Source organism: Taudactylus pleione, unplaced genomic scaffold (genome assembly GCF_031769625.1).
Source record: "Taudactylus pleione unplaced genomic scaffold, aTauple2 ptg000336l, whole genome shotgun sequence".
Classification (NCBI taxonomy): domain Eukaryota; kingdom Metazoa; phylum Chordata; class Amphibia; order Anura; family Myobatrachidae; genus Taudactylus; species Taudactylus pleione.
Window position 1 is genome coordinate 7,086,906 of NW_028284737.1, and position 18,094 is coordinate 7,104,999.

Consider the following 18,094-nt stretch of genomic DNA (forward strand, 5'->3'; position numbering starts at 1 on the left):
TAGAAAGGCTACTGGTAAAGGATAGGACTACAAAACGGTTCTGCATAGAGGAAAACAATGCGATTAACCTCTTGTAGCTACTTGTTTAATTAAAATACAAACTACTTCCTATAAATGAGCTGCTGTTAGGACTTGGGTGTTGGGGGAAGTGTTTATATTAGGGGTGTGCTCCGGCCACTTTTCGTGTTTTGGTTTTGGATCTGGATCTTTCTTCATGTTTTGGATCTGGATTGGTTTTGCCAAAACCACCCTTCCGTGTTTTGGGATCTGGGTTTTGGATCTGTATTTTTTTTAAAAAAAGAAAAACAGCTAAAATCACAGAATGTTTGTTTTTCTGCTCCTATGCTATTATTAACCTCAATAACCTTAATTTCCACAAATTTTCAGTCTATTCTGAACACCTCACAACAATGTTTTTATGTCCAAAAGGCTATGCTAAGTGACACGAGTGGGCGGCACAAACACGTGGCCCATCTAGTTGTGGCACTGCAGTGGCAGACAGGATGGCAGTTTGAAAAACTAGGCCCCAAACAGTACATAATGCAAAGAAAAAAAAGAGGTGCAACATGGAATTGTCCTTGGGCCCTCCCACCCACTCTTATGTTGTATAAACAGGACATGCACACTTTAACAAAGCAATCATTTCAGCGCTAGGGTCTGCCACACGACTGTGGCTGAAATGATTGGTTCGTTTGGGCCCCCACAAAACAAGCTGGCAATTAATCTGTCCCTGCACAAACTGGCTCTACGGAAGCAAGATGTCGTCCTCATCCTCCTCATCCACCAATTCCTCACCCTCTTCAGTGTTGTGTACATCCTCATCCTCACAGAGTATTAATTCTTCCCCGCTGGAATCCACAACCACAGGTCCCTCTGTACGTTCTGGAGGCTGGTCTCCCTGGAAGAGTTGATAATTCATTTTATGAACATCATCTTCTCCACATTTTGTGGCAGCAACCTCCTACGCCTTTCGCTGACAAGGTTCCCGGCTGCACTAAACACTATTTCGGAGTACACACTGGAGGGGGGGCAACTCAGGTAAAATAGAGCCAGTTTGTACAGGGGCCTCCAAATTGCCTCTTTTTCCTGCCAGTGCATGTACGGACTGTCTGACATGCCTACTTGGATACTGTCATTGATGTGATCCTTTAACAGACAGACGCACGCTTGTCGCTGCTGCTTTGAGGATGCAGGTGCGGCTACTGTGCATACATTTCACACACAAACAGAAAAAAAGATGATTATTTTATTTTGGTTGGAGCGCACTTTGGGGGTTACACCACCCTTTAACAGACAGACGCACGCTTGTCGCTGCTGCTTTGAGGATGCAGGTGCAGCTACAGCCCACACAATTCACAAAGACAGAAAAAAAAAGAAGAATTTTTTTATTGTTTGTGGAGCGCACTTTGAGGGTTACACCACCCTTTAACAGACAGACGCACGCTTGTCGCTGCTGCTTTGAGGGTGCAGGTGGAATCTAGACGGGATTTGGAACCAGGGACACACTACCTCCATCAATTGTCTAAATCCCACTGCACTAATGGCGGATACCGGACGCACATCTAACACCAACATAGCAGTCAAGGCCTCAGTTATACGTTTTGCTTCAGGATGACTGCTGTCGTACTTCATCCTCCTCGCTAGGGACTGTTGGAGAGTCAATTGTTTAGTAAAAGTAGTGGTGTTCCTACTTCCTCTCTGGGATGATGAACAACTCCCAGCAGCAGCAACAGCACTAGGAGGAAGTGGTTCTTGATCTTTCCCTATTTTATTTTTATCGGAGAAAGTTTGGTCCTCCATTTATGTTATATTGATATATACGTGCGGCTAAGGCGCACACAAACGCAGAAAATATTTTTTTATTTTTGTTGGACACTAGTGCACTTTGTGGGTTATACCACCCTTTAAGAAATGAGCCAGCTGGCCCTTTACTTATGGGACACAGGCGCATGCTTGGCGCTGCTCCTTTGTTGATGCACGTGCAGCCACAGTGCACACAATTCACAAACACAGAAAACATTTTTTTATTTTGTTTGGAGTGCACTTTGGGGGTTACAGCACCCTTTAACGGTCAAGCCAGCCGGCCCTTTACCTATGACACAGGCGCACGCTTAGCGCTACTTTGTTGATGCACGTGCGGCTACTGCGCACACAATTCGCAAACACAGAAAAAATATATATATTTTTTGCACTTTGGGGGGGAGCACCGCTGATGGATAGAGCACCCCCTGGACAACACTACAGCACCCCTTTAGGACTGGGACACTGCACAGCACTTTGGAGTGGACACAGCCCCTATGGACAACTGACTGCACAACACAGTCCAGCCAGCCCCTATGGACTTTGGAGGAGTGGACACAGCCCCTATGGACAACAGCAACACAGCACAGCCAGCCCCTATGGACTTTGGAGGAGTGGACACAGCCCCTATGGACAACAGCAGCACAGCACAACACAGCCAGCCCCTATGGACTTTGGAGGAGTGGACACAGCCCCTATGGACAACAGCAGCACAGCACAACACAGCCAGCCCCTATGGACTTTGGAGGAGTGGACACAGCCCCTATGAACAACAGCAGCACAGCACAACACTACACTATACAGCCCAGCCAGCCCTAACTCCCACCCTCCCTCTTCACTGTACACAGCCGAGTGAGAAAATGGCGAAGACGTGGGTACCTTATAAAGTATCCAAAACCCGCGAGACCCGGAAGGCGGGATGATGACGTTTCGCCTCGATTTCAGATCCGAGTCAGGCGGGAAAAGTCGAGCCTGACTTGGATCGGCCTCGGATCGGGGGGGTTCGGATTTCAGAAATCCGAACCCGCTCACCCCTAGTTTATATGTATGTACTATTCTGTGGTATACACAAAGTGAGCAATAGTAAACACAAGCGAAAGCAATCTACAAATATTAAGGATCCATTAGATGTACTATGGAGGTATTGCAGCAGATATCGCCGATATCTGCCATGGCTCCTCCATCTTCATCATAAAATGCCGCCCCCATAGGTTTGTATGGGGGCTGCTGTGCTGCCGGATTTACCAATCCCGATAGGATAACGGCATCTCCAGATAGTGTTACCTTATAGTACCATATCGGTTACTATTTTGCTAAATGTTCTGGAGAGGGATCCTCTAGATCACTCTCTCTCAGCCCCTGGTGACGCATGCACCGTCCAATGGCCGCACATGCGTATTGGCTGTGGTCAGCCGAACCAGGAGGCCGTATGATGGCTTTATACTATCACACTGCTTCCACCTCTCATTTTGCAGCGAGGGGGCAGGGCTTATTAACATGGTGCCTGGTCACTTCTCCATCTCCAACCTGCAGCATGGTAAGTGTGTGTGTGTGTGTGTGTGTGTATATGTGTGTGTGTGTGTGTAAATATATATATCCATGATGGCAGCACTCAGGAAAAAGACAGACTCGCAGGGTGAATAACCAACGTTTCAATGCTGTATTGGGTAGTGCATCTTGCACCCTGACGAAAGTGTACTACCCAATACAGCATTGAAATGTTGGTTCCTCACCCTGCGAGTCTGTCTTATTACCTGAGTGCCGCCATCATGGATATATGACAACTTCTTTGCACTTTGTGTACAGCTATTTGGAAGGCACCGGAGTTTAGGTATCTATTGCAGTGATTTGCACATATTGAGGAGTGCCGCTTCCTTGCAGTTTTTATATATATATATATATATATATATATATATATATATACTGTATAAAATATCTAAGTGTGTGTACTGCATATACTAGACTCCCCCTTTTAAAAATTCTGTGTTTGCCCCTGTGATCATACGCTTAAAAGCTTATAAATGATAACTGTATACATCCTCTTGAACAGACCATCACAAGGGAAACACATTCTTCCCAAAGACATGAAACTTTATGTCACTGGGTATTTGAGACAAAATAAAACATTTCAGTCAGACATTAAGCCAGGGAAAGGATAGAACAGAGACCTGTAATGAATACAGACCACATATTCTCATATAATCAATAACTGTTTCTCCTCTCTGGTTGCATGTCAAACAAACAAGATGGATTACAATAAGAATAATGAAAGATTCCAGAATGATTTTAAAAATTGCATGTAAATTCCATCTATTTATTACTGTCAATGTTTCATTTTACCAGTAGGTGTGTGTAGGGTTTTAAATGATTAACTAGAGAACATCTCATGGACAAAAACCATTGTAGATTTAAAGTGACCTGTAATTCTTTAATGAAAACAATAAATAGAAATAATATTTTTGTAATGTTTAATTCCTAGCACTGCAAATTTAGATTTACTTCAATGATTAATTGGATGGATGAAGGTTATACATAAGTAATGGGGACGTGTCGGCACAATACGCGTTATTGTGGTCCTGCTTCCCCACTTCGCTGTACCACAGCATTGCACATAGAGAGAAGGACCATGATTATGTGATTCACTACAAATTGCGCTAACTTGCTCCCATCCTGCCCATCTCACTAGGGAAATATAAGACTTCACAATGAATAGAACCAAGACACCACACTGAGACACAGAACTTTTTTCCAGTGAATTTTGGTTCTGCCACAAAGTTACACTTTTTTGGGAGAATACAATTGTTATTATTGTGACTGTTAGTAATGGGTGCCCAACAGTGCAATTCAGTTGTTGCTCCGATTGGGTGTGAGGTATCAAGGGGCTGCTGCCTCGTACAGTGGTGCTCTCCCCCCAGTGTGAAAAAAAATAATTTTTTTTTTCTGTATGTGATTGTGTGAGTTAGCCCCAACTTAGCTGCGCTATAATTGCTTGGTGACACTGCTGTAAGACTGCAGAGAGTATGCAGGACAGGCACATGACAGGAGAGTAGGATGCACATACCAGTCTTGTAGCTGCCGGAAGCAGTCATGATGACGATGCAAGGCCATCAATGTCATCTATGAAGGCATATGCACCAGGGCTTAAGTCAGGCTATGTAAAAAAAAATCAACTTTTTAAAGAAAAAAAAATCTAAAGCTAAGTCAGCTTTAGAGAAACCAAAAAATTTTATATGCCATTCACTACACGGAGTGGCAAGAAAAGGATAAGGCCTTGGCCTTTATTTATGATTGGTGGTTCTAGTTGTGATGATTTAAGCCCTTCTGCTTGTAGAAGAGGTGCAAAATTTTTTTAAATTGTCTCCGAAAAGTCACAGATCTCCGAGGAGAGTCCAAGTGTGTCCGCGGTTGCCATGTGTGTGCATGACCTTTCTAATACTATATTTGAAGAGGATCCTCCTTCCACCATTTATGTGCCCTCTGCAAATGTGGGGATGAGCAGCACAAGTCAACAAGCTGACGTAGAAATCAAGGATGCTTCTGTGGAATTGCATCAGGAGGATGAGGAGGATATTTACGTAGTTGGCGATAACAACAAGGATGATGAGGATGTTGATTGCGAGGATGTTTGTGTAAAAACTGTAAATCAGGCAACAGTTGTTGTCCATGGTGGGAAAAATTCCATTGTTGCCATGACTGGGCAAAGGACCAAAAAATCCACTTCTCATGTGTGGAATCATTTCCACCCAAATCCAGACAACCTTTGCCAAGCCATTTGTAACCATTGCCATGTAACAGTAAGTAGAGGTAAGGACCTTAACCATCTAGGAACCTCCTCCTTGTTACATAACTTGCAGCACATTCATCAAATTGGAAAGGGTATTACAAATTCTGAAACTTTGGGGACAAAAAAATACAACAATCAGTTCAGTGTCACCTAGCTGCTCCCTTCCAAGCGCCTGCATTCTCCAACACCTGCATCAACATCAATGTCCTCATGATCGGAAGTAGTCCTGCATCCAATATCATAAGGACTGACTCCTCTCCTATCCATTGTTCGTCAGAAGGATCCTTGAGTGCTACGCCTGCTACTGTTGCTGTGAGTGGATCTTCATCCCAGAAGGGGACCAGGAAGAAGACTACTTTTAGTAGTTCAGGAAGTTCAACCAAACAATTGACTGTCATACAGTCCTTTGCATTTGCGAGCAAGTATGACAGCAAACACCCAGTTGCACAGCGAATTACTGACGCCATAACAGCTATGCTGGTATTAGATGTGCGTCCAGTATCCGCCATTAATGCAGTGGGTTTTAGACAGTTAATGAAGGTCCTGTGTCCTCGCTACCATGTCCCTTCTAGATTCCACTTCTCTAGAATAGCAATTCCCAAATTCTACAAGGGCATTAAAAAAACCTTATTAATGTCCTCCAAAATGCCGTTGTGCCCACTGTCCACTTAAACACAGATATGTGGACAAGTGGGATAATGCAAACTAAAGATTACATGACTGTGACAGCCCACTGGGCAGGTGTATTGCCCCCAACAGTGCAAACAGCAGCAGTAGCATCTAACAAATGCCAGCTCATTCAGAGGCAGGCTACTCTGTGTATCACCTGTTTCACTAAGAGGCATACCGCTGAGAACGTCTTAGAAAAACTCAGGGAAATCATTTGGTGGTGCAACATTTTTTAAAAAATGACAGGGGCATGCAGGAGATGCTCTCGGTGGCCCGTAAGATTTTTGGACATTTTCGACATTCAGCAACTGTGTGTCAAAGATTGCAGAACCAGCAACAACTGTTGAATTTCCCTTGCCATCAGCTGAAGCAAGAGGTAGTAACTAGGTGGAATTCTACCCTCTATATGCTTCAGCGGATGGAGGAGCAGCAAAAGGCCATCCAAGGCTACACTATGGCCTATGACATAGGGAGAGGAGTGGGAATGCACCTTAGTCAAGTGCAATTCAGAATAATTTCCATGTTGTGCAAGGTTCTCAAACCCTTTGAACTTGTCACATGTGAAGTTAGTTCAGACACTGTCAGCTTGAGTCAGGTCATTCCACTAATCAGACTTTTGCAAAAGCAGCTGGAAAAACTGAAGGAGGAGCTGAAACGGAGTGATTCTGCTAGGTATGTTGGACTGGTAGATCAAGCCCTTCACTCGCTTCGCCAGGATCCAAGGGTCATCAATCTCTTGAAATCAGATCACTATATTTTGGCGACCATACTTGATCCTAAGTTTAAGTCATACCTTGTGTCTTTCTTTCCGGCAGACATATATCTGAAAAGATGCAAAGAGTTGTTGATGAAAAAATTGTCAGCTAAGGCAGCACGTGTCATGGCATCTTATCCTCCTTCAGTTTCTGCAGCTGCCAGTAAAAAATGACATTTTCCTAAGAGACCCACTGCTGGTCGTGATGCAGATCAGTCAGCAAAACCTGGTTGGGTCTGAAAGAGCTGCCTACAATGAGTGACATATCTACCGTGACTTTGTCTGATACGGTAACCATTCAGAGAATGGTGGATGACTATTTTAGGGATAACATCCAAAAAGGCATGTCAGACAGTCCGTTTCACTGCTGGCAGGAAAAGAAGCAATTTGGAGTCACTTACACAAACTGGCATTGCTGTACTTAGGTTGCCCACCCTCCAGTGTGTACTCTGAAAGAGTTTTCAGCGCAGCCGGGAACCTTGTCAGTGATCAGAGTAGGAGATTACTTCTCCAGAATGTGGAAAAGATGATGTTCATAAAAATGAATTACAAATTCCACGTGGAAGACCTTTACCAGCAATTAAGTAAAAAAACGACAGAAGCGTCTGTATAGGTGGATTCCAGTGGGGACAAATTAATATTGTGTAAAGAAGAGGATGTACACACTGATGGGGATGACGATGATGACATCTGATCTTACCTATGTTAGTTATACCTATGCTAGCTGGATGCAACCTTTTGGCCCTTAACTAGATGAAAAAAAATCAATGCTGTGAGGTGGTCAAAATTGACTAGAAACGAGTGAAAATAAATGTTGTTGAGGTTAATATTACTGTAAAAACAAAAATGGGCCCAAATTATGTGATTTTTGCTGTTTTTATGATTTTTTAAGAAAAAGATCCAAAACCAAAACTGAAAAACAAAACACGGAGGTGAGGTTTTGGCAAAACCAATTCAGATCCAAAACCAGGGGAGATCCATATCCAAAACCAAAACACGAGGGGGGCGCACATCTCTACTTTAGACAGGTTTAGCTGCTTTATGTGGCTAAGCCCAGTGCTTTTGGGTACGACAAGAGCGATAATTAATGAGTGCCCAAAACAATTAATTTGCTTCGTTGCGCGCTCATTAATTATCACCGCCCAAAAACAATTGAATCGCCCCCTAAGATGGGTGAACAAATGAAAGAAGCACTCACTAGCTATCCCATCAAGTCTAGTAAGACCATAAGCCAAGGAAGATGCATAACTACTGAGCTCTATACGAATGACAGCAAAATATTAGGCACTAGTTGTAATTTTATAACCTAAACGTTATTTAAAATACATATGTATAAATATATATATAAGATATATGGACAGATGTAACTAAGCAACAGTGTGGAGATGGATTTGACACATTGGGGCTGTTGTAGCTTGCAGAGCTTGATGCATCTCAAGATGTGTCCAGCTCTGCAGTTTTACACCAGGAGAAAACCGTAGTATACAATATTCACCAGCTTGACACTAGGAATAAACAGTAGTACTGTATATGCACCTGGTTTACGCCAGGCTTGATAATGTCAAGCCTGGCATAAACCAAACTCAGGAGTCTGGACAGCGTTATTAATAAATACTAAGTCCCATTTACGATGCAAAGTACAAAAAGTTACAGATGTAAATATAAAATAGCACTAATCAAGGTTAGTTAAATTCAAACATTTGTTGCCTTCCCCATTAAAAATCTAATATAAATAATACAGCTCACAGCAGTAATATTAGTAGTAGTAACTGTATCAGTGTAAGGCATCAAGAAGCACTCGGCCAATCAGAAGCTGTTACCGATCATCATCATAATAAATCAGTGCGTATTTTGCACCAGCGGTCAAGCACCATTACTTACACGACCCTGGACAGTTGCATATGCATCTTTGTTGTGGTCTGCATTAGACACAGTTACATAACTACCCTGAGAGCAAGGGCGTCCAAACATTTTTCTTTTATAATATGTGTGCACTATATTGGTGATGGTATAAAGAGAGTAATAGTATACTGTACACCAGTGGTGTCACCAAACAGCCCAGCACCAGTAGTGTGGTTTATTGAGTTGAAGTAAGTTTATACAGCTGTACTCACTGTTATATACACTCAGCATTTGGATGGAGTAGAAATGTACAGAGCTCCAGCCAATGATGTATGTGGGTAGCGATGCATATACAAGCGGCAACAGAAGGTATGCAGTGGATATATATATCGCAGGGTCTGAGTGGAACTAAGTGGCACTCTAACACCGTGACAAGATGGCACTACGCATGCGCAGAAGGCAAACAGCCGCCATCTTGGTAAGCACACTCCATATTTCAACATTTCTCACAGTGGCGTATTAATTAAATGACTTTGAACTGAGGGCTACAATTGTTTTCCCTCACAGTTAGCCTCCCAGCAATGAGGTTAGGGTTCTTTGTTGAGTTAAGTAAATCTTATTTGTCTGAATTAGTAGTAATTACCAGATATGCAACCATTATTGGTAAGGTCCAAAACTAAGCAATGTAAGTAAAGTTGAAAATGGTGACACTTGTAAACTAAGTCTCTAGCTCATTAGAAAATACTGTGTATGTGTATATATATATATATATATAAAAAAAATAAGTATCTGAAGAGATGACAAAATAAAATCTGTAATTGTTCTCCTAAAACCATAGGAAAATACTGTTGGAAATGGCCAATGCTGCATTATTCCTGGTCATTAGGAAGCGATCACTCCTTCATTTGCATTTACAATGTGCTGGTGCGGCGCCTATAGATATTGTCAGTGGGGTCATCTCATGTAACGCACATCAGGAATGGAGTTGTCTCATGTTTGACATCTTCCATGCTTGATGTGCATTGCTCCCTGCAGTTAATGTATGTAAATGCAATGTGTCTTGTAGACATTTACATGACATTTAAATACATCAGTGTAAATGTGTCCTAATACATTAATAAGATTTGCGGAGACAAAATTGGGACCATATTTTGAAGGAGAAATATAAAATGCATGAAATAAGTCGGTTACTTAATAAGACCTTGTAAGACCATAACATTACTTTAACAATGATCCTTCCACCTCCTGAATGGGTTATTCTTTTATATTCTTTTTCTGGTCCTATAATGTTCTTATCTGGGGAGCATAGTTTAGGTGCGGGCCTTATACTCTCCTGCAGACTCCAGCGTGTGTTTGCTCATATCTTGGTACCAGCTACAGTAGGATATTTATAGGTATCAATGATTTTGAAGCTCTCTGATTGGATGTCTATGTACAGACTGACCATTCCATAGGATGTCCATAGGATGTTTTCCACTTGAACAGTTTTACTGGTTTGGACTGAACTTTTCTCCACTCTCAGACTTTCTACATGTTATCAACTGCTGCAGTCCCTGCATGTTACTATCGCCTCAATTCAACACTCCTGCGTTTATCTGGCACTTTTACCCATTGCTGCATTGGTGATGTAGTTTAAATCTCGGCTGTCGGGATGCCGGCTCTCACATGCTGGCGCCGGAATCCTGACACCAGTCAGAATCCCAGTGCCAGAATCCCGACCGATGGCATCCAAACGGTAAGCAGTTGGGTCAGGGGGAGAGTTAGAGTTAGGCCCTGGGTATGAGGGTTAGGTTTAGGCTGCAGGGGAGGGGGTTAGATTTAGGGGTAGGGGTAGGATACGGGTGTGGATCATTAGGTCTACATTGTCTAGATAGACAATGTTTGGGTAGACAATGGAAGATAGACAGGCCGACGGGGTCTGAAGGTTGACATATTAAAGGTCGACTAGTAACAAGGTCGACAGGTACTGAAGGTCGACAGGCAATCGGTGGACAGGTATTGAAGGTTGACAGGCAATATGTTGACAGGTACTGAGGTCGACACTTTGCTTGTTATTTTTGTACATGTTTGATGTATTTGGCTGCCTTGAAAAAAGAGCACTTGCTCTGAAACGTTGGCAGCTTTTTGCCAAATACATATTTTCAACGTATTTATTCTGAGTGCCGCAGCCTTATTTTACTACCTACAACCTCTTCCACTAAAGGTACCCTTTTATCTTATTTCCATTATCAAGTAGCGACGAGTGCCAGTCCCTTTGCTCTCTGTGTATATATGACCACTGGTAAAGTGGTCAGTGGTAGGTACATTTGCCCTAGGTTTTGACCTATGTGTTCTAAAAAGCCCCCAGGAGAAAGTCTGCACTAAAGCAGATTTGAGTTTCGGCTTTTGGAAAAGCCGGTTTGGGACCTGGGGGTGTGGATGTGAGGAGAGGGTGGGCTCCATCCACAACCCACTCCAGGTTTTGGTTTTTGGCCTGTTAGCAGGCTCATTAAGCTCTGCACCTGGAACTGGCTGATATAGGCTGTGTCTAATTGTAAGGGAGTGTCTGATACCTGGGAGAGCAAGCACACTGGCTGGCTCAGAGACACTCGGTGAAACTTCCTGTAAGGTCTGTGCATGTGCTTGTGTTGATGGTGGAGGCAGTAGGCCCCACTGTTTCTTTAGAGAGGGAACCTCTTGTTTAGTTAGCACCCAAACGGGCTAGCGTTTACTTTTATGTTTTGTTTTTCCTTTTACTTGGCACAATAAAGACTGGCGCTCACCAGTTAGCACGAGACCCAGACTGGTGTACTATTTTCCAGCTGCTGTGTGTGTGAAGAGGGAATCCATCTACCCCAGGAGAGGGACCCCTAATCCAGTCCTATTACAATTGGTGGAGAATGTGGGCAAGCACACACTGAAAAGTGCAGCAAGAAAAAATTTGTCCTTTAAAATTTAAAGTGGCAGACACGTGATTGTTGAATCCCTGGAGGTGGCGTCAGCCAATGCTCAGAGAGGCAAGGTTCAGCTTCCAACCAGCACCTGGAGGTAAAATGGAGGACGTAGTAAAAGCCCTGCTTCAGGCTACAGCAGCTCAGCAGGAAACAAACAAAATTCAACAGGAATCCACCAGGGTGCAGCTATTGGCCTTGGAGACAGCCCAGAGGCAACAACAAGTCACCCTCGAGGAAACTCGCCAGGCCTTAGCGGAAAACCGCCAGGCCTTAGCAGTAAACAAAGAGATGGTACAACACCTAGTAGCCCGGCCTGGAGATACTGGTCCTCCCACCACCACTCACTCCATACGAGCCAGTCACTTCCTCCAAAAGATGAGTTTGGGCGATGATGTGGAGGCATATCTCGCCGCGTTTGAGAGAATGGCCGAAAGGGTTAGTTGGCCCAAAGAGCAATGGCCAAGTCTGGTGGCACCTTTTCTGTCTGGGGAGCCACAAAAGGCCTATTATGATTTGTGCCTGGCCGATGCTAAGGACTATGTGAAACTGAAACGGGAGATCCTAACTCGCTTGGGGGTCACAACCTTTGTTCGTGCCCAACGAGTCCACCGCTGGGAGTTCCAAATTGACAGATCTCCACGCTCGCAGATGCAAGACGCTGACAGGACCACAAATCGTCAAACGAGTCGTAATGGACCGGTTTCTGTGATCCCTACCTGCATCCTTGCGCAAGTGGGTGAGCCATGCTGACCCTAAGTCCGCCGACCAGTTAGTCGAACTGGTGGAGAGGTACGTAGCGGCGGAGGAGCTGATGAGTCTGCCCCACTGAGCCCCGATGGCGCATCGGAGAACTCCCAACAACTATGGTAAAACTGTTCCTGGGGAGAAGGGTGCTGGGCGGGGGACCGTGCCTAAGACTGAGGGCGGGGAACCTGAAGACAGGCTTGCTAGGCCAGGAAGGTTCCTGCCCCGCAAAAGACTAGACATTAATGTGACTCAATGTTTCCGATGTGGTAGCCTCGCCCATATAGCAGCTAATTGTTCACTTACCTCTGAGCCCATGCAATGTGATGCTGCTTTTGTCAACAGCAGGGGATCTTTCTTTGTGCAGCTAGCCTGTACTGCTGACCGGCAGGCTGAGACTGATAAACACCTGTGTGTACTCACTGTGGAAGGCAGCCGTGTAGAGGCTCTGTTAGACTCTGGTAGGCTGGTTACACTTTTGAGATCTGAGCTGGTGACCCCTTTGAAATATAAGGGAAAAACTGTTGGTGTGACATGCATACATGGGGATACTCGGTATTATATTACTGCCGAAGTGAACATCGAGACGCCCTGTGGTACCGCGGTAGTCTCCGTGGGTTTGGTACCAGGCTTAATGTATGATGTAATATTCGGAAGAGTTTCCACACTTCTGGAAGTTGTGGGAAAGAAGGTTTTGCACTTTGGTAAATCACCCTGCCTCATCTAAAAGGGTGACTGATGTAGTGGCGGAGTCAGAGATGTCCCCATTTTCTAGCATGATTGGCGAAATAGAGAATGCAGAGCGTGATGGTGGCTCACCAAGTGTTGTAGAACCCGTTGATCGTTTTCTGGATTTAGAGGTCAGAAGAGAGGTCTTTGCCGTAGAGCAGTTAAATGACCCTACTCTGGTGAAAGCCAGGGAGAATGTCAGGGTGGTCAACGGTAAACGCGTAAATCCCGATAGTCCCTTGACGTACCCTCACATGGTAATGTCAGGACCTGTTGTGTCAGATGACTAAGAAAGGGGAGGTGATTGTGGAACAATTACTAGTCCCCAAAGCTTATAGGAGAATGGTGTTAGATCTGGCCCATGGTCATATAACGGCAGGCCACCTAGGGGTAGAGAAAACCACTGAGCGGATCGTGCAGAGGTTTTTTTGGCCCGGTGTCCATAAAGACATGTCTGACTTTTGCGCCATCTGCCCTGAATGCCAGTATCATGCTCCCAGACCACATTTCAAAAGTCCTCTAGTCCCACTACCAATTATAGAGGTACCGTTTGAAAGGATAGCTATGGACTTCGTGGGACACTTGTTGAAGTCTGCCCAGGGACATCAATATATTCTAGTAATTCTGGACTACCATCTACCAAGTCCATTGCTAGAGAGCTGGTCCATGTTTTTAGCAGTGGGAATACCTAAAGAGATACTAACTGATCAGGGTACCCCGTTCATGTCAAAAGTTATGAAGGAGTTGTGCCGCCTGTTTAAGATTAACCAGTTAAAGACCTCGGTTTATCACCCTCAAACCGATGGACTGGTCGAGAGGTTTAACAAGACCTTAAAACATCAAACATGACATAGTCACTGACCCGGGGGTTAAGGTTAACCTAAAGCCCTATAGATTGCCTGAAGCCCAAAGGGTATCTGTGTCAAAGGAAATTAAAATTTTTTTAGAATTGGGGGTAATTGAAGAATCACATAGTGAGTGGTCCAGTCCCATTGTGTTGATTCTAAAGCCCGATGGGAGCGTGTGTTTTTGTAATGACTTCCGAAAGCTGAACAGTGTTTCAAAATTTGATGCCAAGGGTGGATGAACTAATTGAAAGGCTGGGGACAGCAAGGTATTTAACCACTCTGGACCTAACCAAAGGGTATTGGCAAGTGCCATTAACCGAAAACGCCACAGAAAAAACAGCTTTTTCGGCACCAGAAGGGTTGTTTCATTATAAGATACCCTTTGGGCTACATGGGGCGCCTGCTACCTTCCAAAGAATGATGGATAGGATTCTAAGACCCCATAGACGATATGCTGCGGCTTATCTGGATGATGTGGTCATACATAGTCCTGATTGGCAGTCTCACTTACCCAGAGTACAGGCAGTGTTAGACTCCATCCTTAAGGCAGGTCTGACGGCCAACCCTGAAAAAGTGTTGTCTAGGGATGGAGGAAGTAAAATATCTGGGGTACACCATTGGCAGAGGTTTGATAAAACCACAGCTCAATAAGATTGAGGCAATACAGAACTGGCCATGACCCCTCCATAAGAAGCAGGTGAGAGCCTTCTTAGGGATCACTGAATACTATAGGAGGTTCATACCCAATTTTGCCACCATTGCGGTACACACTTACTGACCTTGCCAAGGGCAAACAAAAAACCATGGTGGAATGGGGACTGGAAGCGGAGAAAGTTCTGGTAACCTGTTCTGGTAACCCCTGATTTTGAGAAAGAGTTTGTGGTACAAACCGATGCGTCTGGTGTAGGCATCGGTGTCGTCCTGTCCCAAAGCAGAGAGGGTGAGGAACACCCTATTTTTACCTGAGCAGAAAATTGAATACCCATGAGAGAAACTATGCCACAGTGGAAAGGGAAGCTTTGGCCATAAAATGGGCGTTAAAAACTCTCAGGTATTTGGTGGGAAGAAAGTTCAAATTGATTACTGACCATGCCCCTCTGAAATGGATGTCCGAAAACCAGGACAGTACAGCAAGAATAATGAGGTGGTTCTTGGCGCTTCAAACCTTTACGTTTTCAGTAGAGCACAGGCCAGGAAGCCAGCTGGCCAATGCAGACGCGTTGTCACGCATACATTACTTGGGGGCTTCAGTTGTTCCGCTCCACAGGTCGAAACAAAGGGGGGGGGATATGTGATAGGATCACTGGTAAAGTGGTCAGTGGTAGGTACATTTGCCCTAGGTTTTTGACCTACATGTTCTAATAAGCCCCCAGGAGAAAGTCTGCACTAAAGCAGATTTCAGTTTTGGCTTTTGGAAAAGCCGGTTTGGGACCTGGGGGTGTGGATGTGAGAGGGTGGGCTCCATCCACAACCCACTCCAGGTTTTGGTTTTTGACCTGTTAGCAGGCTCATTAAGCTCTGCATCTGGAACTGGCTGATATAGGCTGTGTCTAATTGTAAGGGAGTGTCTGATACCTGGGAGAGCAAGCACACTGGCTGGCTCAGAGACACTCGGTGAAACTACCTGTAAGGTCTGTGCATGTGCTTGTGTTGTGTTCCTAATACCACCCTATGTTGAGACACCTGCCTGCAACTAAACATCATCTGTGTGTCGGCCCTCTAAGTTCGGGCCCAATACATTAGTACCGGCTGTAACCCCATGATGGCAGCCCTGATCAGATCTGTAAGGGTACTGCAAAGCATTTCTTCTTTATGGTTTGTTTCTGAATGACTAGATGGCACCACAGGGGTCAAGCATAATGGTGGCACAGGAACTGGTACAAACAAAATGGTGAAGGAGCTACTGTGGAAACTGGTACAGGAGCTACAGATCTCAATGATGAAAGTATGAATTCAGGATCTGTATCATTAATGAAAACAAAAGTTTTGTGTAACATAGGAGGTTGGTGCATTACAGAGCTGGTTGAGAGATTGCTGCGGCATGCAGACAACTGTAGTGGAGACTCTGATGACTCAGAAGCAGTAGTTGTAGGTGCCTCAGCAGCCTCTGCTAACAGGACCATGATCTCAAAGACCTCTGGAAGGGTAGTTGTCTCAGTGACCTAAGGAAAAGAATGTATATCTGAGACATCAACTGCGATTTTGGGTAAAGTAGTCATTTCTAAGACCTCAAGAGAAGAGGTGCCAACTGGAATTTAATGACAAGAAATAGTGAAAGAATACTTTGGTTTAGAGCAGTGGTTCTCAAACTCGGTCTTCAGGACCCCACACAGTTCACATTTTCCAGATCTCCTGGCACAGCTGTAGTCATTACTCACTGACACATTTTTTTTAAGAATCCACAGGTAGAGCTAATTATTTCACTTGTGATTCTGTGAGGAGACCTGGAAAACATGCACTATTTGGGGTCCTGAGGACCGAGTTTGAGAACCTGTGGTTTAGAATCTAGAGCTTAGCCTAAAGTATAGCGTGGGGCTTTATCTGTGAACAAGCTTCGGAGACGACAGCCCCTCTGCAGAAATTATGGGATGTGAAGACCCCCTCTGGAGCAGGCATGGGAGGGGAGATTCCCTCCAGAGTGTGACAGATGAGACCTCTTCTGAAGCAGGTTCTAAGGAAAAGCCCAGTCATTTTGTTCATGGAATCAATATAGGCCACATTTTTGGATTGTTGCACATAAGTCACATCAGAGCAGTTATGACCCATACGCATCTCAGTCTCTTCTCTTCGGGTGGGTATTACTAGGTGTCAGCTGGGCAGCTAGAGGGAGTTTGTAGTGGTGCGTGTGCACAATGCACGCTAAATTTAATTGCATCACCTGTACTTAGGGCCTGAATCACAGATGGAGGCTAATGCGATAGCAGCTGTGTTCCGTGACTAGAGGTGGCTTCCCATTGGAAACGCCACATGCCAGTCACGAACAGGACAGGCAGCCCCAGGGGGAGGTGTCTCTTCCCCCTGGGACTGCCAGTCCAGGCTGCGATCAGCAGAGAGCGGCTTCCAGAGGAAGCAGCTGCTCTGCCTTTCGGGCAGCCCTACAGGACTTCTCAGGGCTGCAGTCAATGCAACCCCAGAAGCCATTGTTATGCGCGGGCCACGTATACGCCGTTCTCGGTGCCTGCCAGATCTATCGCACAGGCGCTGGGAACCCGGCCGGCCAGAACAGCCAACAGCAGCAGTAGCCCCCATCAAGTAAGAGGGCAGGAGCCACTGCTGCATATGACTCAAAATATGGGCGTATAATCGCATTAGAATTTCGGTTACAGCGGTCATCGGGAATTGCTTTGGCATAATGTGTGACTCAGAATCAAGCCCATAGTATCTGGAAACTGTCTCTTCTTAAACATAGGAATTGTTGTCATCATCTGTTACTGTAAAGGCCCCATACATCAGAGATTGATTGCAGCAATCGTGCAATTTGCAATCGATGTGTATGAAAATCTTTCCCTTTTTCAATCGATTATGGCAATTCTGCAATCTGCAATAGATTGAAAAAGGGAAAGATTTTTATACACAATCGATTGCAAATTGCATGATTGCTGCAATCAATCTCTGATGTATGGGGGCCTTTAGTCAGTGGTTCTTAAACACGGTCATCAGGACCCCACCCAGTTAATTTTTTCCAGATCACCCAGCAGGTGCACAGGTGCAGTCATTACTCACTGACACATTTTAAAAGATCCACAAGTGGAGGTAATTATTTCACTTGTGATTCTGTGAGGATACCTGGAAAACATGCCCTGTTTGGGGCCTCGAGGACCGAGTTTGAGAACCTGTGCTGTAAAGTCAGATAGTAATATTGTACTGACATGTTTAGGTTATTTTTTTTTTTTTTTTACTGCAGATCTTTTTACTGTATTTTTAAGTAATATTTTAGAGCATTGTTTATGTGCATGCATCATAGTTACCTACCTTTTGGTCGTGCCATGAT